The following is a 24,219-nucleotide window of genomic DNA, read 5'->3' on the forward strand; positions in this document are numbered from 1 at the left end:
TTACGTGGTTCAGGCTATAAAATAGCCTCAGTCCATGAATCTTTGGTATGAAGGAGATTGAAAGCTTGTTAGGGCAATCTCTAAAATAGCCTCAGGCAGCGTTTATATTCCTCTTAGTACCAAGCTCTTTCTCTCTAAAATTCCAACATTTTACAAAGAGATACCCTATCCCTATTTATAGAGGCTGAGTCATTAATGCTAATCATCTCCCATTAATATTAGGTATTAATGTCAACTTAATACACAAAGGGTTGTGTTACAATAAAAACTATGGCCCACGCAGATCCTACGGGGCCCATTGTAGAAATCCACACACCAACTTTATGGGGAACATATCTACATCCTTCAGGGTGTGGCGCACATTTGCTCGTGTCAGGCGGCACTGTGGGAAATGTCGATTGTCGAGTGTACGAACTCGACATTAATCGAGGATTGCCAAAAGTTGTCAGACGATCCTCTCAAGATTCATACCTGCAGTAGATTGATACCTGGCACTACTCCTGGGCCCGAGGACCAGAATCCTAACTTGGAGAAAGGCCAAGTTAGAAGGGCCCCTCAGGGTGTAACATCACTTGGAGACATTCTCTCCTTGAGGTAAGACCTCGGGTCATGAGCTCACACGATTATCCACACCTCAGAGGCCGGCTTGGAACGTGGTCTCATTGGGAGACACCCTCATCTGAGAGAGGTCCTCGAGACATAAACTCACGTGGAGGCACTCTTGTCTCGGTTGAATTTGAAATACGCCAATAAAATCGCATCCAGAGGACTCCATGGCCTGTCGCTAATTACTCTTAATTGTCACGTGTCATATGGTCAAAACACGGACAATATTTTCCCCCAAGTCTTCACTCAGCCTTGGACAGTGGAGACTTTGATCGGGGAGTAATTCAACAAGGTCTTTGGGAGTTGACGTTTGGTCTACCTCTGACTTTTCTGAAAAGTTTGTGCCACGTGTTGACTCCCTATTGTTGGTCCCATCAATCCATGCAATTAATGAGAGGTTGATTACACTACTCAAAACATCCACTTCGTACTCTAGGCGTCTTTTTTCTCCATACCTAAGACGTCATTTCCCAAGGCCAATGAACACGATCCGTGCTTTTTGAATTTGGTTGTTGGATCATTCTCGAGTGCTTACGTCGAAGGTAATCTGATGATCAGGGTGTAGTTGCTTCCTCTCCATGTCTTGAGTATAAAACTTGATAATCGCCTCTCCGCAAACACATTTTCCATTCAAAATTCGAAATCCCCCCCACTCTCTCTTCTTCCTTAACTCCCCAGTCCTTCAATGGTTCCAGAATCCCTTTTGCAAGTCTGGATGATTGGCGAGAGTCGTCATACTTTTGGGTGAACGACAAGCAATTCTTTAGAGTCAGGACTTGCTTCAGTACTTACCGTCGTTTTATCTCGGGTAAGCATCTACTGGTTTCGTGTTTTTGTTGGGTTTAATTTTGGGAGTTTTAGATGCATGCTTAGGAGGGAGATGCTTGTGATACATAGGGGGGGGGGGGGGGGGGGTTGACCCCCTACTAGTCGTTTTAGGCGCATTTTAGCGTTAGGAGTGGCCAAAATGTCCTATCGCTCGTCTTAGGTAATTTTATCTTTCTGGACACTCAACCAGAATCTGGAAAATTCCTAGATTCTAGAAGTTTTCATAAAGTTCTGATGGTGTTCATCGGTGTTGAATTTTCAGCCCCGAGGACATCCCAAGGCTTTAAAGATTCTTTCTTCTCCTTCCCAAGCAATAGTCTTAGGGGTTCTAGCCTTGACCCATCTTTCTTTGAGATAAGGCGCTAACTGCTTGGTTTATTGTTCAGATGTTCGAGGAGCTTCACCAACAAGGATTTTACGCTTTCTGTAACGCCCTGGATAGCCAAGACCATTACACTGTGTGTTTATAAAGGTGCAAGACTTGCTAATCAAGTCATTTAATCAAACCGTGTTACCAAAACTATAGTTGAACTAGGGTTAAAATAGTTTGGTCTCAAAAGCTGCATTTCTTATAAATAACCATTTTCTATTTACATGGGATCCCAAAAGTAATAATTTAAAGACTGTTTATAAAAGATTCAAGATCTAGATACAATGATTAGCCACTCTAAGGCAAAACAGACGGTGAAGCGTTTTTCGTCCTGTTTCACTCCTCGGGCGTGGCGGCCGAACAACTGACTATGTACATTCAACTCCGCAGCTCTCCATCTCAGGATTGGTCCAACTTGCCTTTGTCTTTACCTGCACCACGTAGCACTCGTGAGCCAAGGCCCAGCAAGAAAAGACCATAACAGAGCACAATCATTCAACAAACAATCAGATAACTCCTACCGCGTAAGCATGTACTCAACAGTTTAAGCATTCATGTTAATCAAGTATTCAACATACCAAGTATATCATTCCATATCAAAAATCAATCCACACATGATAACCAGGGTTAACACCTTTAGGCTGCACTCTCTGTTTATCCCACTGACTTTGGCCCGCTTAAACCGAGTTCGGTGAATATTAAGCTGTCCTTGGCTACCAGTGGCCGAGCCGCGCCCTGTGCGCAAGTATAATTTACGGCACCCTTAGGCCGTTTATCATATGTCCCATGGCGTAATACCATCTATGACATTATACATATATCGGGAGCACTTAGTCCCATCACAAACACATAACCGGGTGCAGTTTTCTTACCTTTAGATTTGCTAGTTTCGTTCAATTGATCCTCATGCACGATCCCTCTTGAACCCAAGCGTACCCCTAGTCACAACCATAGATCAGAATCATCAACAAATCTCAAGTCCAAAACCTAGCCTCGGGACCAACCCCGAGCCCTCGGGAAGCCCTAATTCCACCAAATGGGGTGGTGGAATCAAACCCCGAACCCCCGAGAAAAAACCCTTGAGAATAACCCAAAATCCCCTTTCTGGAAACAGGGTAGCGCTACAACGCCCTAAGGAGGGCGCTACAGCGCTACAAACAGAGCCAAAAGGCTCAAAAACTTCAGGGCCTAGCACTGCAGTGCCCAGTGACTAGCGATGTAGCGCTAGTCACAGCACAGCCATGCACAACATTTTCTCTTTCGAATTTTCCCGAGCCAAACCTTACCAAAACTCTTCCAAACTTCAACCAAACTCAAAAACAAGCCTACCAACATCCTCCACTCATCCCAAACATCCCAACCACACATAATTCAATCACATGCACCCCTAATCAAAGAATTCACCATAGTTGGACCTAAAACTCAGAAACTCAGCAAAACCATAGAAATCACAAAGCTTAAAACTAAAGTTCCTTTCCTTTGATGGATGAGCTTAGCCTAGGTTAACCTCCTCACTAGCTTGGCCATCACCTCCTCAAAGCTCAGCTCCAATTTCCCTAGAATTCCCCACCAAAACTCAACTCAAAATCCACAACCATACCAAAAACTAGAAACTGAAAGCTACCTTGAACCTTACCTCAAATGAATGGTTTGCTCTTGCTAAATCCTTATTAATTCTTCAAGCCAGACCAAGGACTCTAGCCTCAAGCTTCTAATCTGACTTTCCCTGAGTTTCTGCCCCAAAAAACCTCAAGAATTGATGAAGAAGAGCTTAGACCGAGTGAGAGCAAAAAGACTTCCAATTGTCTTTTTTTTTCCTTCTCCTCTTTCTTTTCTTTCCTTTCTTTCCTTCAGAATTCCAGCCCTTTCTACACAATCCACTAAGTATAAAGCCTAATATCATTTATCCTTTATAAGCCAAATGACCACAATACCCTCCCATAAATCCTAAGCCTTTTAATCCACCTAGGGGCATTTTGGTCATTTCACCCAATTTTCCCGCTAATTCCTCGAGTGTCTCTAATATTTACCACTTACCTCCCAACATCTAACTAATCACCAATTATATTCCTCAATGTCAAGATTGACCCCAATATACTCTCTAAATTCCCAGAAATACCCCAGGCTCGCCCCGAGCCGGGTACAAATCCCCGTTGTGACTTTTTCGCTAAACCACTCACTGGGATCGTCTCGAGTCACATATTACAAATATATCCACATATTAATGTGGTCTCCACAGTTTATCACATTTATATACAATTATGTCCTCAACGGGCCAAAATTACGGTTATGCCCTTCTAACCTAATCGGGGCCTACATGCATACTAATACACATAGTCATGTGTCACAGATATTCAAATAATCATATAACATGCTTTTAATCATTAAATAACATATAATCCAATTATGCCCTCCCGACACACTAATCAAGGCCCTTAAGCCCTATTAGTAAATTTAGGTTGTTACACTTTCGACGCTGAAATTCTGTAGATGGCCCAAGAAGTGGGCCAGCACCCTAAGAAGGGGAAACAAGTGGCTGGTAGCAGCCAAGCCCTTGTAATACGAGAGAGCTCTGACTCGGTGGCAACGAGACCTCTCAGAGCTGGCCTCTCGGAGGAAAAGGCCAATGTGGGCCCGACACCGTTAGACATCCCTACCCTGCCATAGGGTTCGAGGCAAAAGACATCCCAAGCAGACTACGACACCGAGGTTCCTTGCAAAAGATCCTCAAAAACTATGGGGTGGATGATGGCGAGATGTTAGTGCGCCTGTCTTGGGAGAACGAGAGGGTGCACGAATGTAATGACCCAACTACTCTAGACTTTTGGACCATTAACAAAACTATACATACTAATCCTTAATAAAACTTACAAGTGAAAATACCATAACTTTATTAAGAAACTTATAAAAATAAGAGTTAAACTTACATAAAATTAGGTTAGGATATGGGATCCCATTGTTTTAAAAACAAAACAAAACACAATTTAAAATTAAAAAAAAAAAGGATTACATAACAAGTGCGGAAAAATACATGTAAAAACCATAAAAACAAAACTACATCCTCGAATCGAAACGCTCGGCTCTTGAATCCATTCAGCCTCAATACACATTCTCCAAGCTTCCAAGAACCTTTTTCTGCCACTAAGACTATTTTCCTGCACATATAAACAAAAAGGAATGAGCCTAATGCCAGCAAGGAAAAATCTAACACATAGTTCATATACATAAATTTCATAAGAAACATAAAAACATAACATAACACTTATATCATACACATACTATAATGGACATTATTACTTGGGGTCCCATAGACTAAACAAGTCATATGCCCATTAGATTAGTGGGGTCCTACTAGCTAAGCAGGTCATATGCCCATAATCTATTTGGGGCTTGTTAGTCATATGGGTCATATGCCCAAGCCTACAAACATACATAACATAACATATTTCATAACATAAGAAAACATAAGATAACATATAAAAGCATATAACATATAAAAGCATATAACATATAAATTCTATCCTATTTTCCTTACCAAAATTACCGGGATATGAGGACAGAGTTGGGACTTTGGAACACTCCTAAAAACCATTTGAACAGAGTGAGTATATTGAAGAAGAGAAATGAAAGGAATGGAAGGACTATACCATTGAGAATATACTTACCAAAAACCTTTTGCTCAAGAACTTAGATTTCCTAACCAAAATAAGAATAAGGTTAGAATGAGTAGAAAACTATGAGAACTTAAATAAAATAATACCAATGAACTAGAGTGTGGAAATACCTTGAAGACTTGTAAGACCAATCTAAACCTTGAATTGAAATGCTATAAAACCTTACTTCCCAAGTGTTTGATAAGCTTATGATGACTAAGCTTATGATTCCCAACCCAAGTGTTTACACTCTCACACTCACCTAGCAACTTGCAGCCTCTGAACTTAGAGTAAAAGATGAATAATGGCTGGGTACTAGGTCCTATTTATAGAGTTTAGGAATGAAAGGATCTTAATTTAACTTGAATAAAAATAATGGCTTTTTAAGTGAAAATAATTTGAATTATCGTTCAGCAGAGGCTGAAGACTCGTTCAGAAAGGTGCTGGACTTATCAAGAGGTTGAAGGTTTGAATGGAAAATGATTTCAAAAACATTCAAAATACGCTGAGAGGGGCGATATATCGCCCCCTGTAGGCGATATATCGCCTGGGCCAGTATGCTCGAGGCAGTCGTGCATCGTTTCGTGTTTTTCGTATCTTCGTGTTGCGATATATCGTCCCCTATAGCTGTGATATATCGGCATACGCTGATTATTTAAACACGAAATTACACATTTTTAGCTTAATTTCAAATGAGTAAACAGCCTTGACTAAGCCCTCTAACGTTTTCAAAGCTGCTGACTGACCTTAGAGCATTCAAATTTTACCCTTAATAAATTAAATCCTCAAAATACTTAATCATTATTAAACCCATACATAACATGTGCTAAAATCCTATTGGTTCTTATCTAAACCTTATAGTATAATAAATATTATCCTCAATATTAGTCATATTAATTAAACCTTAGGTTAAAATTAATATTCCTACACTATAGGTTAAACTTAGAAAATCTACAAGTACTACTATGAGTGTCCAAATAAATCCCGGTCTGAACCAAAAATCCACAGTCACAAAGATAATACTATTATTACTATTATACTACTATCTAACTTAGCTAAGTAAATTTCTTGGACTCTACAACGAAAGCGTTCACGGGCTCGGGCCCTGGAGTGCCTCCCATCTCCAAGCTGGTGCAACCCTGCCACTGCACCAGTACTATGTCGACTTCCTCAAATTCATCGGCATAGCTCCCTTCCAGTTGTCTCCGAATGTATATCGGGTATTGGCAGGGCTCTACATCTTGTACAAGAGGCAAAATTGGCCCACCCTGTCCCCCACCAAAATATTACGTCTACAGGTTTTGGCAATGCTCAAAGAAGGGGGGAAAAGGTGGATACTACAACCTGATGAAGTATACAGTTCCAGGGAAAGGCTACAAAGCCCCGAGCAACAACGAGAATCACGCTCGGGCTTACCAAGACCAGTACTTCTGGGCGGATGGGTTCCTGACGAGGACCAACCCTAACTTGCTCCTTGACTTTGCTATAGTTGGTAAGCACATTGTCCTCGCGTAATTTTGTATGATAGTATTTTGCTCGCACCCCTTTCGTTGACTCCTTTGACAAAAGGCTAAGGAGATGAACTCCATTTATGACGAGGAGTTAAAACTCCCCTTCCTCGTCACCGATGCCCATCTCTGATAGTATGGGCTGCTGCAGGCAGGACAGGGCATAAGGCCAGTGGTCCTAACCAAATTCTGGGACTCAAAGCAATCTTAGAATGTGGCGAGGATCCACACGGAGTATATGGTGGCCACGGCGCAACTTCAATATAGACAGCGCCTTCATGAGGAGCACACGGAGAGCGTCCTTGCCATCAAGGCAACCGTAGAGGTGAAGGAAGATGAAGAGCTCGAAGTGGAGCTCGAGGCGAGGATTAAGTCGTCTTCCATGCCTCAATGTAAATATTCAATCGTTCTTCATTATGCTAGGCATGCAGGTGAGGGAACTAGCCCCAACCATTCATCCTTCTTTCCCTCTCTTTTTCAATGTCGCCAAGTCTCGGGGCGTGGTTGTTACGAGGAGGATTATCAAGACTATTAGGACCTCATCAACGTGTTCCTCCAAAATCTGAGGAGGAAGAGGCACCCTCAAGGCCTCGTGCCTCTTGGCGAGATGATGATCATGCACGCCTCATGGTTTTTTCAGTACGAGACCAATCTAACGCATGAGATGGGTCGAATCATGCGTGCATTCGCCCATTCTGTCCTCCATTATGAAAATCTTGATCGCAGTGGGACTCCCGTGGAGTTGTATACTTGGTCTCACGTTTTTATCTGTTTTGGTTTCTCTTTCTTTCCTAGAGACTAACCAGTTTGTTTCCTTTGTGTAGAAAGCATGGGCCTTTTCGATATAGTTCGGTCGAAGCTTCAAATGGTATTAGGGCCTTTTGAGATAGGCGCCTCGACAGTTCCAACCGTAGTGCCCACATCCACATTTGCAGTGACATCTAACCCAGTTTCCCAAGCATCCTCTGCTGCTGCTCCACCAATCCCTACCCCGAGCACGACAGCTGTCGGTGAGGTCATTGACCTCGAGGTCTCCTCCCCCCAAGATGAGGGATTCTCCGGGAAGGGTAAGGAAATCCCTTCCAACTCACCCCAATCCAGGGTGCCTCAGTTGGTTATCTTCCTGAAACACTATGAAGGGGAGGGCTCAGAGGTGCATAGGGAGGTCATTGAGTACTACAATGCCCACATTGAGGAGGGTAACAAGGACTCCCAACTCCTAATCGAATTTCTGGGCAAGGACTGGCCAAAGGACCCCGTCATCCCTCCTCACCACGAAGACAAGCTCTCCTTGCAGGGAGAATAGGGGATAGGGAAATACTGCTCGGTGTGAAGCTCATGCACGGACTAGCGGTGTCCCTATGCGAGATTTCTACCAGTAGCTTCGCCCGCTGTCGTAGCGACAATGAAGTTTCGCTAGTAGGTACCAACCTCCATTCTTCCTTGAGGGTAGTCTCCTAATTTCTACCTAAGTTCAGTGTTTATTTATCTATCTTTTCAGATGACATGATATTTTGATTTGATAGACTACGACCTTTAATCAACGACTCGGGGACCTAGTGCGGATGTGGTCCCTTGAGCTGAAGAAAGCTTAGGAGGGGCTGGCCCGGGACCAGGTAGAACAGGCTTAGCTTCAGGAGACCACGGTCCCCTTAGTGGAACATTTGCGGCTCCAAAAATAAATGGAGGACACAAAGGCCTGTTTCCGCGAGGTGGAGGACCTACTGGCAACCGAGCAGTCAAAGTTGTCTGCCCCAGAGGAAACATCCTCTAAGTTGCTGGAAGATGTTGCATGCTGCACCCGGACCGTGGTGGAGGAGCTGACCAAAGTCTGCGAAGAGCTCAGATTGAGCCAGGCGGAGTCTCTAGCCCATGTTGATGAGCTGGCGAAAGCCAGGAGAGCCGCTGTAATGCCTCAAACTCCAGGGAGCGTTACAGTGTGCCTTATAAATAGTGTTAAACTCGTTAATTGAGTTATTTGGCCAAATCGTGTATCTAAGTATGATTAGCGGTTTAGGGATTAAAAATTTTGGTTAAGATGTAACGTTTCATTAGAACATTTATTATATACATTGGGATCCAAAAAATATAATTTAAAGGTTTATTGCAACAAAATATTTACAACCAGCCAATCTAAGCAGCAAAACAGGGTTTAACCCTAGTTCCTCTCCTTCAAACCTCGATGTGGTCGTCGAGCAGCTGCATATGTACACATCGTCATCTAAGCTCTCCAATTCAAGGATGGTCCAGCTTTCTTTTGCCTTTACCTGCACCACATAGTACCCGTGAGCCAAAGCCCAACAAGAAAACTCAAAATGCTCATGAACAATCATTTTATGATATCAAATCATATCTGGCATGCCTAGCAAACATATCTTTATTCAAGCATGCAAATAAATTCAAACAATGCTGGGGAATCAAGGATAAGAAACCCTACCCTCCTGATTGGATGACTATCAAGTCAATCCTAATCAGATGAGTGTTTCAACACTTGAGGTTCTGGTAAACCATGCTGAGTGACCAGCAAGCAAGTCACTACGGGGCTCAGCACCCAAAGCCATGCATATGATGATCAAAATGATCATACAGAGCTTATAGCCCTGAACAGATGAGTGAATATCACTTTGAGGTTCTGTTAACCATACTGAGTGACTGACAAGCAAGTCACTATGGGCTCAGTGCCCATAGCCGTGTAACGAAATCGTTACCTGGGCTTTCCTGCAATGGCTCTAATCAGATGAGTGACTGATGGGTAGTCACTAGCTTAAATAGATGAGTGACTGATGGGTAAGTCACTAGCTTAAATAGATGAGTGACTGATGGGTAAGTCACACAAGCGCTTTTAGTTTTCATCGAACTTGAGGTCGGTCCGGCATTAATGCTCTTATTGAGTCATCTAATGTAGAATGTCGATTAGATCTAATCTTTTATCGGCCCTACGTTCATGACGCTTATGCCGTTACTGGCTCCCAGGTCGGTAACACACGACCAATGCCAAATCTGAGTGATTAGGGCCATGCACAAGTAAGCAATGCTACCAGCATATATCATATGTCTAATATCCAAATACAGGGCATTCAACATGCTTACTTAACAATTACTAGCACAATTAAGATCATGCATACACACAGAGGCTCATGCTCTGAACAATCTCATATTCAATATTCATGGCAAGCCCTAATCACATGTTTCTCGTGCATCACATGCATCATATTTAAACATCCAACATGCATCAAGAATAACCATGCATGTCACATATGGGGTGCAGTTTTCTTACCTCGGGTTCGAGCAAGAATTAGTAAAAGAACAACCCTTGAGAACGATCAATCCTTTGATCCTTTAGCGGTCACCTAGTCATAACCAAATATGGAATCCCATCAATAAAATAAATCATAAAAAGGTTTATAATCTAAAACCACACTCTCAGGATCCATCCCGCACTCTCGAGACTCTAAATCTACCCAAACGGGGTAAAGGAACCAACCCCCGAGCCCTAAAAATAGGTTGCTGGAAAATTCACTAGCGCTGGGGCGCTGCCTAGTGGCGCTGGGGCGCTGCGGCGCTGCGCCAAAGTCAGAGAACCCCAGAATCTGCCCTGCCTAGCGCTGAGGCACTAGGAATGGCGCTGGGGCGCCATCAACAGACCAGAAACTTTTATGGTCTTCTCCTTTGCGATTTCCCTTGAAAACCAAACCTCCAAACCAATCCCAAACATCATCAAAACATCAAATTCAACCCCCAAACCTCATCTACATCACACCCTCATCAAAACCCAGGCAACCGATCTCAAAAACTTCCATTAATTCTCAACTAACACATCAAAATCCTCAACTGAAAACTTAATAGAAATACAGGGTATACAAGATTTTCATGGCTGAATTTCCTTACCTCAAGCTTGATCTAGACCCTCTTCAATGATTGAACTAAATTCATAAGCTCCCACCTTTGATCTCCTAGCTTGTTACCTCAAGTTGGCTCTCAAAAATTGAAAGGAAGAAGGAGGGAAGAACATGTACGGGAGGGAGAGAAAGAGATAAGGATGATGCTCTGTTTTCTTATAATTCCACAGCCTTCTAAACTCAAAGGGCTGATATATATCTTCGGGGTGAAAAGACCATTCTGCCCCTAGGTCAAATAAAGGCTTCTAAAGACTCCCAAGGGTAAAATCGTCATTTCCCGCCTATCTCGTTAGTTATAATTAACACCCTCCAATTCCTGTTATTCTCAATATTCTCAAACACCAATAATTCATATCTTGTTACCCTCTAATTCCCGACAACGTTCTATTCACCAAATTACCCTGAGGCTCACTCCGAGCCCCGAACTTAATCCTGTTATGACTAGACTGAAAACTTACATTCCATGATCGTCTCATACCGAATGGCCCGAACCAATCCACATATAATGTGGTATTATTTATAATCCACCCACATGCATGAAAATACACAATCACGCCCTCAACGGGCCAAATTACCAGAATGCCCTTATAATTAAAAATGAACCCATATGCATGCATTTATCATCATATAATAATATAATTCACATAAACATGCATATAATCATTTAATAACATAATAAATCAATTATGGCCCTCCCGGCCTTGTAATCAAGGTCCTAAACCTTATTAGGAAATTTAGGGCATTACAACTATCCCCTCCTTACAGAAATTTCGTCCTCGAAATTTATCTAAACAACCCGGAATAAGAATTCTGCACAACAGATTCCAGTTATTCAGGTCGCTTCCTCGACCTCACTATTTCTGCAACATACCTCAACTCAAGGTACAATTGTGTTCCTCAAAACCTTATTCTTTCTATTTCATATCTGGACTGGCTATTCCTTACAGGATAACTTAGCCTCAATCTCCAGATTCTCATAACTTAACTCATGAGTTCTCTTAACCCATGTCCTCAGTATGAAAATACAGAATACACTGCATACAACTGACAGTGTCAAAGATAAGGCTGATCCAAAGTCAACCTAACCAGTCCTGTCCAGAATTCAAACTGTCAAATAATCCAGGATTCAAACTGTTATACTATTCTAGGGCTCAACTTGCCCTCAATTCCTCATTCCTTTCCATGATGATACTTTTAAGGAAAATACAATCTTCTACCTGGAACTCTATGTTCCTACTTTTCAATTCAGTAACACTATTTACTCTGAGAAGTGAGCATCCAAGCTCTAACCTCTTATAATCTCAATGGTCCCCTGAACCATCACATGATCTAGAATCAACACCTCACCCATCTCATTCCAAAGAGCTGGTGCTAAACATTTTCAAACATACCTCATCTCATAAGGTAGCTTTCCCAATACTGGATAACTCTTTCTCTTTCTCTCTCTGACTTACCATCAGTCTGAGAATAATAAACTGTACTGAATTCTGTCTATATACTCATTGCCTTCCTTAACCCTTCCACGCCCTGGAAGTAACAATAGGGTCTTGTCTGATGAAATAGACCTTGAATTCCATGAAGGCGCACTATCTCTCTCACAAAGAGATCTGAATACTGATCAGTTGTGTTACTTGTCCTTACTGACAGAAATAAACTCACTTCAAATACTGGTCCATAATGACCCAATGCCAACTCATACTGACCCACTAACTGGGCAATCCCACCGTGAAACCCATTGCGATGCTTTCTTATTTCCACTATAAAATACTCAAAGGCTACAATGGCCTTACTGATTTCTGATACTTTGATTTGACCTGCTAACAGGCTAGGAACTTTACCACGCATTCCATTATACCTCTCTCCATCTCAGGCCACCATTATGAAGCTTTCATATCCTGTCATCTTCCCATGATGCCTGAATGAAGAAAATACAAGAGTAGCACGAGATTCATCCAGAATCTCCCCAAGTAATCCCAGTGTCCATCGGATCCCGAATCCGACCCTATACCATAATAAATTCATACCTGACACTGCAAAACCCTTAGCTAATCCAACTAAAACTTTCCACTCAATCTTTCTTATCTGTGGTTCACTTAATAATCTTTCCTTTTTGTCCTTTCAAAATAATAATCTCAAACATAACACTGGCCACCTGGCCCACCAGAAACTCTACTCCAGTTCTCATCAGATCCTTTAAGCAACATATTGCACAGGCAATTACTTTTCTCTGCTACTGAGATGTCATAATGACCTACTAACTGGTTCTGATCTGTAAGAAGACCCAGAACTATTTCCCAAGGGACATGTAATATCTTTACCACCCAAGGAAACTCCTGCCCCTAAGGCGTTCCTTGACCTAGGCAAATCTCCGCAGAGAAAATACCACAATACCATCATCCAAGAAGATCACAAATCCCATTCAAATAAACCTTTGAATGCTCTATTCATCTGATTCACAAACACTTGGCATTAAAAAAATTCTTAAGACATACTCAGCACTCCTAGTGCTCTTATCTGATACAAACACAGTCTTTTATACTACTTCCTCTCTGATCTCTAACTGGTCCTAACTAGATCCAAGATCCACCTTAGAGAATTCCATCTTACTCAGTAACTAAACCTTAAGTTCTTACAACCCCGCTAAACCACTCAATACAATGCTTAAATCTGATTCCATTCCTGGCACCAATCAATTCACCATTATATTCTTTTTTTTTTTCACATAAAGGAACCCTGGCAAATCCCCTGGAAACACATCCAGGAACTCACAGACTAGCCCAGCCTGTCCTGATCTCACTGGCACAATCCAGGTGGTATCTACCACACTAGCTAAGAGTTCTATGCATCTCCTTGCAACAAAACTCTAGCTCTCAGTACATATATCATAAGCATACCAAATCTATGCACAGTGCCAACTGCCACAAGGCTTTCCACTCTCAAGCCCAAGAGATGCTATTCTTTCCTTGCCTTTTAAAATTACCCCACACTTACTTAACTTATCCATATCCCGGATCAAACAAAAGCCAGTCATAACCAACTTTATCAAAATCACTGAGGAGTCCTTTTTATCACAACCCCACTTATTTCTTAAGTCACCAATACAGTATCATCTTCCCATCACAACATGACCATGTGATCTACATGCCATCTTTATGTTTCTATATATACAACAAACAAAGGAACAACATGGCACCAAAACCAATCAGCATAATACAAAATCGGAACTAGAGAACTAACCTGCCACCCCTGAAGAGCTAGTCTCAATCCCGGACTCTGACCACCTCGGAATAAACACTCGAACTGGAGTCGAGCTGTCCATCCCCTTTTGCTCATCCTCTCTGAGCACAGGGCAATTCTTCACAATATGCCCAACCATACCACATGCGAAACATGCCTTTGCTCGGCACTCTCCGGGATGACGCTTCTTGCACCGAGTGTAGATTGGATAAATTTTCTTCCAGCTTTCATTCTTACTTGCTCCAATAAGTGGAGATACCACTATCTGAGCTCCGTGCTCTCTGGCACTCTTCTTCTCATTTCATATGCTCTCAACAGCAAGAGCCTTCTCCACCATCTGAGCATAGGTAGAAATTTCATACATTGGGGCAACTCTAATGCCCCGGGCTATTCCAGGATCAATCCCTGAACAAACCTTTCTTTCCGAGCCACATCTGTGGGTACCATATCTAAAGCAAACTTGGCCAACCCATCAAATCTGTTAACATACTCGGTTACTGATGCCTTACCCTGAACGAGATTCAGAAACTCATTCATCTTAGTTATCTTAGCTATATCACAATAATACTTTTCATTAAACAACTGCCTAAACTCTTTCCAATCCATCACAACTATATCTCGTGTATGGGATATCACTTCCCACCACGTCTGGGCATCATCCCGCAATACAGATGTCGCACAAGCCACCCTATCGTGACCTTCCAGCCTCATACTATCAAGAATGGAACTGATAATGCCCATCCATTCTTCATCTCTGAATGGATCTAGGCCTCCCTCAAAAACTGGAGGGTAATACTCTTGAAATCTTCCACAGAGAAATTCCCATCTGTTCTCAATCCTAGGCTGAGCCAAAGCTGGTGCCACTCCGGGCACAACAAAGGAAGAGGTGCTTCCCAACAGATTCTGCTATTGCTTCAAACTCCTAATATCTTCCTCATGCTGCTGCAATCTTGATTGCAAATCTGTGACTGTCTGCTGAAAATTCATAGGTGCGGATGAAGAACTGATAACCTGGCTGTAACTCCCAGCCTCTGTATAACCACCACCAGGCCTCATCATCTGCCTTGGCTATAAACCTGCTGTTTGAATCTGCAGTCAATAACTTAACCCATTAATCATGACGAGCATATCAAGAGCTTTTCCCCACGGGGACAATCTTACCATAGCACAATCACAAACCACTTGCAGTGCTAAAACATGCCCACGACATTCATACAATAATCATGTTCCTTGCTCCTCCATCATTCATACCATGCCTCCAACTCCAGCATGCAAATATTATAATTATATATTCATGGAGCAGGTAATCATATAATCACAATCATATACATAATCACGGAGCATATAATCATATAGTCAAGAGCCAGGCTCTATCAGAATCTCATGCTCCCTAATACAATGTGCAGGTAAAGCATTTACATTCTATTTAAGTATTTAAGCACATAACTACAGAAATAGTTACCATTCCCTGAGTGAAGCTATCTTCAGTGATGAGTGTACATGCCCAGCTTGTCTTCAGGAACCCATAAACCTTGACAGGCTCTGATACCAAAGTTGTAACGTCCCAAACTCCAGGGACCGTTACGGTGTGCCTTATAAATAGTGCTAAACTCGCTAATCGAGTTATTTGGCCAAATCGTGTATCTCAGTATGATTAGCAGTTTAGGGATTAAAATTTTTGGTTAAGATGTAACGTTTCATTAGAACGTTTATAATATACATTGGGATCCCAAAAATATAATTTAAAGGTTTATTACAACAAAATATTTACAACCAGTCGATCTAAGCGGCAAAACAGGGTTTAACCCTAGTTCCTCTCCTTTAAACCTCGGCCGTGGCGGTCGAGCAGCTGCATATGTACACATCGTCACCTAAGCTCACTACTACAATCTGGACATCAGTCATCGGCCATGAGAAGTCGGTTCTACTTAAACTGACTTACCACATGTTCATAAGTCGGTTTACACAGAACCGACCTATCATGTACAATAAAGGTAAGCATGGGAGGTCGGTTACGCAGGAACCGACCTACCATGTTGACATGGTATGTCGATTCACATTGAACCGACCTCCCATGCTTGAAGATGTCATAGTAAGTCGGTTCCTGCAAAACTGACATGCCATGTTAATCATGGTAGGTCAGTTATGTGTGGACCGACTTACTATGTCCTACATTGCTAACATGTTAGGTCGGTACTATATGAACTGACTTATCATGTCACATTTTTATTTATTTTACATTATTTGAATTTTAAAATACAATAATTTATTTAGTAGTGTATGAAATAAATGTAAAAAAATTATATTTATTTATCTACATTATAATGTTTTGAAATATAAATAGATGAATCAAATTAATCTATTATTTATAATATAAAAAATTATTATATTTTATAATGAAAAAAATATTTTAATTGAATAGTATTTATAATTTAAAATAAAAAAACTTTATAAATATTTTAATGTATTTAATCAATATTTTTTTTAAATGACATCGTAAGTCGGTTGTGTGGGAACTGACTTTTCATGTGACATGGGAGGTCGGTTCTATGGACTGACCTATCATGTCATTATAAAAATTTATTATTAAAGACTGTCTAATTTTTTTTTTGTATTATTTGAATTTTAAAATGTATTACTTTATCAAACAATACATATATATAATTGATTTGTGAATGTAATAAGTATAAAAAATATATACTTATTAATATTACATATATTATAATTTTTGAAATATTAATTAATTAATTATTTGGAATTAAAAAAATTTAATTTAGTTTTTAATAAGAAAATATTTAAATTTATAAATAGCATATTTATAAATATTAGAAAAAAAATAAACTAAATAAGTTAGAGATTTATAATTTTAAAATAAAATATCAACATATTAAAGTTATATATTTTTTAATTTTAACACCATAAGTCGATTCTAGAACAGACATATCATGCTGCATCATAAAATTAGGTGGAAAAAAAAACACAAATAAAATTGAGTATCCCGCGCATACTCTTCAACTTCTTCAACTTCAGTGTACACCCGCGAATTTTTTTTTCTTCTCGTCTTCTTCATTTCGCCAGCTTTGGTCACTCAGCTTCTCGTCTTCTTCATTCCGCATACTGTTCGGCAAGTATATGGTAATAATAGGAGACAACAACGCTCCCACTCACTCCTCCATGCCATCATCTCTGTCCTGTCGACAATCCTTTTTGCCGTCATACTCGCCGACTCCGAGTGCGTGAAAGGAATTGATCTCCACCGTTCGTTTTCGCCGGAGAGATTCAGGTGAAGCTTAACCTCCTTCTTCCTCTGCCCAATTTCGTCGGAAATCGAGAGAATGTGCTGGAAATACTGACGGAAGACTCTTTTCTTGTCGTTTTTCTTGATTTTCAGGACGAACGACCTGATTCCATCAGTCTCCGACTTCTGGTTGGTCCAGCAAATTCTGGCGCCGAGGAACGTATCTCGAAACGATTGGGTGGCATCAAGGTGGAAGAAGATGTCATTTGATTTGGAACCGGAGAAGAGGTTGGTGGAGTCAGAGTCCTCAACAGAAGGAAGCGAGTTCAGGTACGTAGAAATCTGACAATATAGTTGGTTTTCTTGGAAATGGTCATTGTACTGTGGAACTTTGTACAGTTGGTACACGTGAAAATGGTCTATGAATGATTGCCATGTCCTAACCAGAATCAAAACCAGAGAAGTTTTTTATAATAATCTAAGAACCAAAGCCAAAGCTACGAAGATGAATAAGTAGGAAAATAGAGTAGCCAAAACCATATTGGGCCAACTCTATCTTCTTCAATCTAACACCAAACCAGAATTCAAAAACAAGAAATGGGGTTTTAAGTTATGAAGGTGTTAAGGTATGAAATACTAGATTTTGAGTTTGAGATTCATTGGGTGGTTTTGGGAAGGAAGAGAATTAGAATTCAAAAACAAGAAATGGGGTTTTAACCTTTTCAGGTATTGAGGTATGGAAGACTAGATTTTGAGCTTGAGATTCTCTGGGTTGTTTGGGAAGTATATGGTAATAATAGGAGACAACAACGCTCCCACTCACTCCTCCATGCCATAATATGTGTTGCTTGTTGGGAAGGGAATGAATTGTCAAGGTACATAATTATTCTTCTTGATGATTTATATTCCAGTTCATAATTACAAGTCTGATATTCATTTCATAATTGTTATATATGTCTATATATACTTGTACTGTTTAAATATGTTTGTGTTTGAGAACTTTTCCCTAGTTTGGTAGTGTCTTGCTAATTTTCTCTATGTCATTTGATTTGTTGTATTTTCTAGTGACAGCTTTTCATTGGCTAAAAAGTTATTGCTGAATATCTTGTCATGCTTTGTAATCATACATTGGGTTTTAAATGATTTATAGATTAATAGCTTTGACCATTAGCTTCTTTTTCCTTTTGTCCTCTTGAATACTTTATTATTTTGTTGCAAATTTCCACTTTTAGATACATTTTCTTTTCTAAGGTAGTAAACAAGTCCACTCTTAACTGATCTAGATTTTGGCATCTCAAAAGGTATTCAACCGAAGCCAAAGATCAGCTCAAGAAAGAAAAGCAGTATAATATGTAAAAGTATTTGGTAAAAACTCAGCTCAAGTCTGAAGCTGAGAAATTCAGTTCTATTTATAATTAAAATAAGTTGGTTACAGAGGAATTCTAGAGCAAGCATGCTCTATACACGTAAGGCATAACAATAGGAATAGTAATAATAGACTAATATAATAAAAACCATTTCTAACAACCACTTTGCTATAAATGTGTGACATGGATAGTGGATGAATACTCCAGCGGTTGACTAGGACTCAGCAGAGAACATCAAATCTTCACAATCACCACATTGTCTCTTTAAGTTATGTAGGAATGTTGTCTTAACATCCTGATGTTCTGACTCCAACTCAAATTGATTCTCATAGTTCTTCATAATGACATGCTATATATATTAGTACAAGTTCAATAAACAAGTTCAACTCAAGTTCATAATGAAGAAGGTTACTCTGTGTCGTTCCAAGATAGAAACAAATAATATGCATTCAAAAACTCTTTTCAGCAACTACTGTTGAGGCATAGGGTAGTTGTTGATTGAGCTTATAACAATTGGACTACTAATAAACTCTTTTCAGTTCTGATATTATTCCTTTGATTTTGTTACTTTATGAAAGTTGACTTTGACTATACCCAAATGAGTCTTTTAGTTGTTTCATTCTAATTAATTCAAAATGGACTACTAAGTTTCTTGTATCCTTTTCTGTTCTGCTTTTGACCTTACTATTCTCAGCATCAATTCTAGTTTGAGTGGCACATATAATGATACAAGGGCCACCATCAAAATGTTCTGTCATATCCAAAACTTTTGAATCCTTCCATGCACAGTTTACTTCAAGGCTTCTATTTCAGCTTTTTCATTGCTGGCTATCATCGTGTCTTGGACTTTGCCTCAAGTCGTTCAAAGATGTTTCAAGTGAATAGGATTGTCATTTTTTCTCAAATTCTTCCTCAAGCTCTCTAAAATTCACTTGCCCTGCAAAATATTTATGCACTTTTAAGCATATTAAATTACATGAACCAGTAGCATATATTACAGTCAAGAGCGCATTCACTTCAGCAACACATAACAAATAACACCAGCTGAAGCTAATTTCTGTAGCTTATATAGAGCTTAATCATTTTAATTGAGCTAAAGCATAGAGATTTTTTCTGCCATCTTGTGGATGGAAAGATGTTTGCTTTGTCTAATTTCGTTTTATATATATAAGCTGCTATGCTATGATGTATGAAAAACCAAACTAACTTGTACTTTGTATGAAGAGCATATTATTTCCAAACATGTTGGTACACAATTATATACTCCTGTATCTTTAGTAGATGAATAATTGACTTCTGAAAAGATCAAGAAAATCAAACATATACAACATAATAATAATAATAATAATAATAATAATAATAATAATAATAATAATAATAAAGCAGATCTGGCTGTTAATAAAAGAGATAGCCATATTAATATGTGGTCCACACAATCATAATACAAATACATATATGTTTACTAAATTGTATAGATGAGTAAAGTAAATATAGATATAGTAGAATAGAGAATAAAGATTGATAGGACTAGACCAGAGAGACAATGGGCAATAAAAATAAAATAAAATAAATTGAATGATAGTAAGCCATATGTTGTTTCGACTTACTAGGTCCTTGTTTTGGATTTCTATTTTGATTAATTTTACTATTTATTATTTAATTTTGGTGTGTGCATGTAATTTTGTTTTGATTTATAATCACCAATGACCTTAATTTTTATTTGTCTAGTAATCTTTAAGGTATTAATTTAATTTTGTAGGGTGGAAATATTAGCAAGGATCATTGCCAAGTGAATTAATTTGCTTGATTATTGTTAATTGCAAGAGGTACGTATGTTCTCTTATTTTTTTTTATAAATATTATTATAAAAATGTTAGAGGAGTTTGAATATCTTAAATATTCATCCATAGTGAAGTAGGTTCTGAGATTAAAAGTGTGTGTTGCGGTGATAATAGAAGGTTGAGAACTTGTGTGCTTTAGTGAAGTAGTTTCTGGGAAATTTATTTGCGTGCTGCGGAGATATAAGGAAGAAACTTATTGTGTGTTGTTTGAATTGCTTGATTCTCTATTGACAGATGGTTATGTTACTATTACAAGGGAAATGTTGCCCAAATTCATCTAGAATTATGTTTTATTTTCTTATATTGAAATTATGTTGTGCTTGCATTGTTCTTGTTTGATTGGTATAGGGAAGCTCTGTCAAAATTTGAGTTAAAAAGATAGTGTATTAATAGGAATATGACAGCACTAAAAACTTGTTATTGGAATTTTCTACGTGTAGGAGGATTTTAGTCCAATTTTAGAGAAACCTCTGTCGAATTTTTTCTAGGAAATGGACAAGAGTTGGATAACAAAGTACAGACTTTCAAAAGAGTATGAAGAGGGAGTCGACAGCTTTATTAAGTTAGCCTTAGAAAATACAACAGATCCTTCTAGAGTTCATTGTCCCTGTAGAAAATGTTCAAATTTGAAAAAAATAAACATATGGAGATAAAGAGTCATCTTTTCTTTAACGGAATGGACCAAATATATGTCAAGTGGATTTGGCATGGAGAAGAATATGACTCTAACAATAATGTTTGCAATGAAAGAAAGCAATTTGATTAAGTATTTGATGACCCTATAGAGATGGTGAGAGATGCAGATGAACGTTTTGTTGATAAGCCTGAAGAATTTTTGAAATTTTTAGAAGATGCAGAGAAACCAATATTCTTGGGGACACCTTTGTCAAAATTGGTTGTTTTAGTAAAACTATACAACTTGAAAGTTGGTAGTGGTTGGAGTGACACAAGTTTCACAAAGTTATTAACTTTATTAAAAGAGATTTTACCAAAAGACAATGAATTGCCTTCCTTGCGTTATGAAGCAAAAAAAAACATTGTGCACATTAGGAATAGAGTATAGCAAGATCCACGCTTGTCCAAATGATTGCGTTCTATATCGAAGCTAGTGCCCTGATACTCTTCAAGATTCTTAGTGGGGTTCCTCCCTTTCTCAAGTGTCTATTAACTACCGTGAAGTATGTGGAGCCAAGTTTCATGATCAAAGTTCCGATGGATTTTGAGATATTAGGCCATGAGAATGATTTATATATCTCACAAGAAGATATAGTCCATGTTGGCTTAATGGAAGAGATTGGAGCATCATGTGTATCGTTATATATCAGGTATCAAAGATTTTAAAAATAATTATAAGTTTGTTTATAACTTATTTTATAAATTTAACAGAGATATATTGTTTTATGTAGGATTTCATACTTCCAATTAGTGAAAAGAGAGATCAGTCACTTTTTTCGTTTTGTTGAGCCAATTTGGTTATCAAATGTTGGATCTACTGAAAAAGAACGAGTTGAATGGGTATCAAAGCGTATGATTGATTCAAATCCAGGTTAGATGTGGTTGTTGCCATATCATAAGAGGTAAGTTTTTTACTTTTAGTATTTTGTTAATGAATATATATAATATTAATAATGAAATATTTTTGTGTTGCTGTTAGAAAGCATTGGATGCTTATAATAATTGATTTTGATCACCAATTGTGCTATTTCCTGGATTCTCTTTACAATTTTCCACCAGATGAAATCAAATCTCTCATTTCTCGGTAAAAATCTAACTAATTAACTACATACTCTTAAATTCATTTAAAATTAACAACATCTAAATGTTTACGTTATTATTATTTAGTGTCTTTCAACATTTACGCACAAATAATGCGAAAACTAAGGAAGTTGCGTGGAGAACAGTTAAGTGTCCTCGTCAACCATTACAATCAGTACAATGTGGATTCTATGTTATGAGAATGATGAAGGACTTCATGACAAATGAATTTTCAATGCGATGGCTAACTAGTAACGTAAGTGAAAATATTCATTATTAAAGTTCTAGCTTTATCTTAAGATTAAGTATATTAATTCAACTCATGCAATGAATTTTGTTTTAGTGTGGCGGGAAGAACTATTACACAAAGGATGAGATCAATGAAGTACGTGAAGAATGGGCACAATGCATCATGGATTTGATGAGTACTACATAGGTCCACCCACTTTTGTTAACTTAGACTTTTAATGAGATATACTTACAATGTTAACTTAAACTTTCTTGAAGATATACACACTTTTGTTGTCCAACTATAGTTTACAATGCTTATATGAGTCATTTTGTAATTAACTTAAGACTCGTTATTTTAGATACTTAGTTCAAATTCTAGTATTTCATATTATTGTGATATATGTTTTCTTTTGTTCAGTTTGTTTGTATAAAAAACATGATTTGTATTGGGCATAATACATTTTTTAAGAAAAAAACACCATAAGTCGGTTCTACTAAAACTGACAATAGATGTCTACACCATAAGTCGGCTGTGAACCGACATATCATGTTTTACACCAGAGGTCAGTGTACAACCGACCTACCATGTCTTACACTAGAGGTTGGTTTGTAACCGACGTACCATGTCTTACACCAGATATCAGTTTTCCACCGACGTACCATGTCTTACACCAGATGTCGGTTTGGCGCCAACTAACCTACCACGTTTTTACATCATAAGTCACTGCATGGGAAGTCAGTTCCCAACCGACTTATGAACATTCAGATGTCAGTTTTTAACCGACTTATCATGTAATTTTTGTAGTAGTGGCTCTCCAACTCAAGGATGGTCCAGCTTTCTTTTGCCTTTACCTGCACCACAAAGCACCCGTGAGCTGAAGCCCAGCAAGAAAACTCAATATGCTCATGAACAATCATTTTATGACATCAAATCATATTTGGCATGCCTAGCAAACATAGCTTTATTCAAGAATGCAAATAAATTCAAACAATGCTAGGGAATCAAGGATAAGAAATCCTACCCTCCTGATTGGATGACTATCAAGTCAATCCTAATCAAATGAGTGTTTCAACACTTGAGGTTCTGGTAAACCATGCTGAGTGACCAACAAGCAAGTCACTACGGGGCTCAGCACCCAAAGCCATGCATATGATGATCAAAATGATCATACAGAGCTTATAGCCCTGAACAGATGAGTGAATATCACTTTGAGGTTCTGTTAACCATACTGAGTGACTGACAAGCAAGTCACTATGAGCTCGGTGCCCATAGCCGTGTAACGAAACTGTTACCTGGGCTTTCCTGCAATGGCTCTAATCAGATGAGAGACTGATGGGTAGTCACTAGCTTAAATAGATGAGTGACTGATGGGTAAGTCACTAGCTTAAACAAATGAGTGACTGATGGGTAAGTCACACAAGCGCTTTTAGTTTTCATCGAACTTGAGGTCGGTCCGACATTAATGCTCTTGTTGAGTCATCTAATGCAGAATGTCGATTAGATCTAATCTTTTATCAGCCCTGCGTTCATGAAACTTATGCCATTACTGGCTCCCACGTCGGTAACACACGACCAATGCCAAATCTGAGTGATCAGGGCCATGCACAAGTAAGCAATGCTACCAGCATATATCATATGTCTAATATCCAAATACAGGGCATTCAGCATGCTTACTTAACAATTAC

At 39.0% G+C, this 24,219-nt stretch overlaps 1 long non-coding RNA gene across 1 annotated transcript; it reads left to right on the forward strand.

Annotated features, from left to right (window-relative positions):
- Positions 1–20,347: 20,347 nt before the first annotated feature.
- On the forward strand, positions 20,348–22,914 carry LOC133784376 (uncharacterized). The gene is made up of 4 exons (XR_009871307.1): positions 20,348–21,872; positions 21,954–22,306; positions 22,390–22,558; positions 22,646–22,914. It is a non-coding gene; the product is annotated as an uncharacterized LOC133784376 (long non-coding RNA).
- Positions 22,915–24,219: the final 1,305 nt, after the last annotated feature.

This window comes from Humulus lupulus, chromosome 6 (assembly GCF_963169125.1).
Source record: "Humulus lupulus chromosome 6, drHumLupu1.1, whole genome shotgun sequence".
NCBI classification, from domain to species: Eukaryota; Viridiplantae; Streptophyta; class Magnoliopsida; order Rosales; family Cannabaceae; genus Humulus; species Humulus lupulus.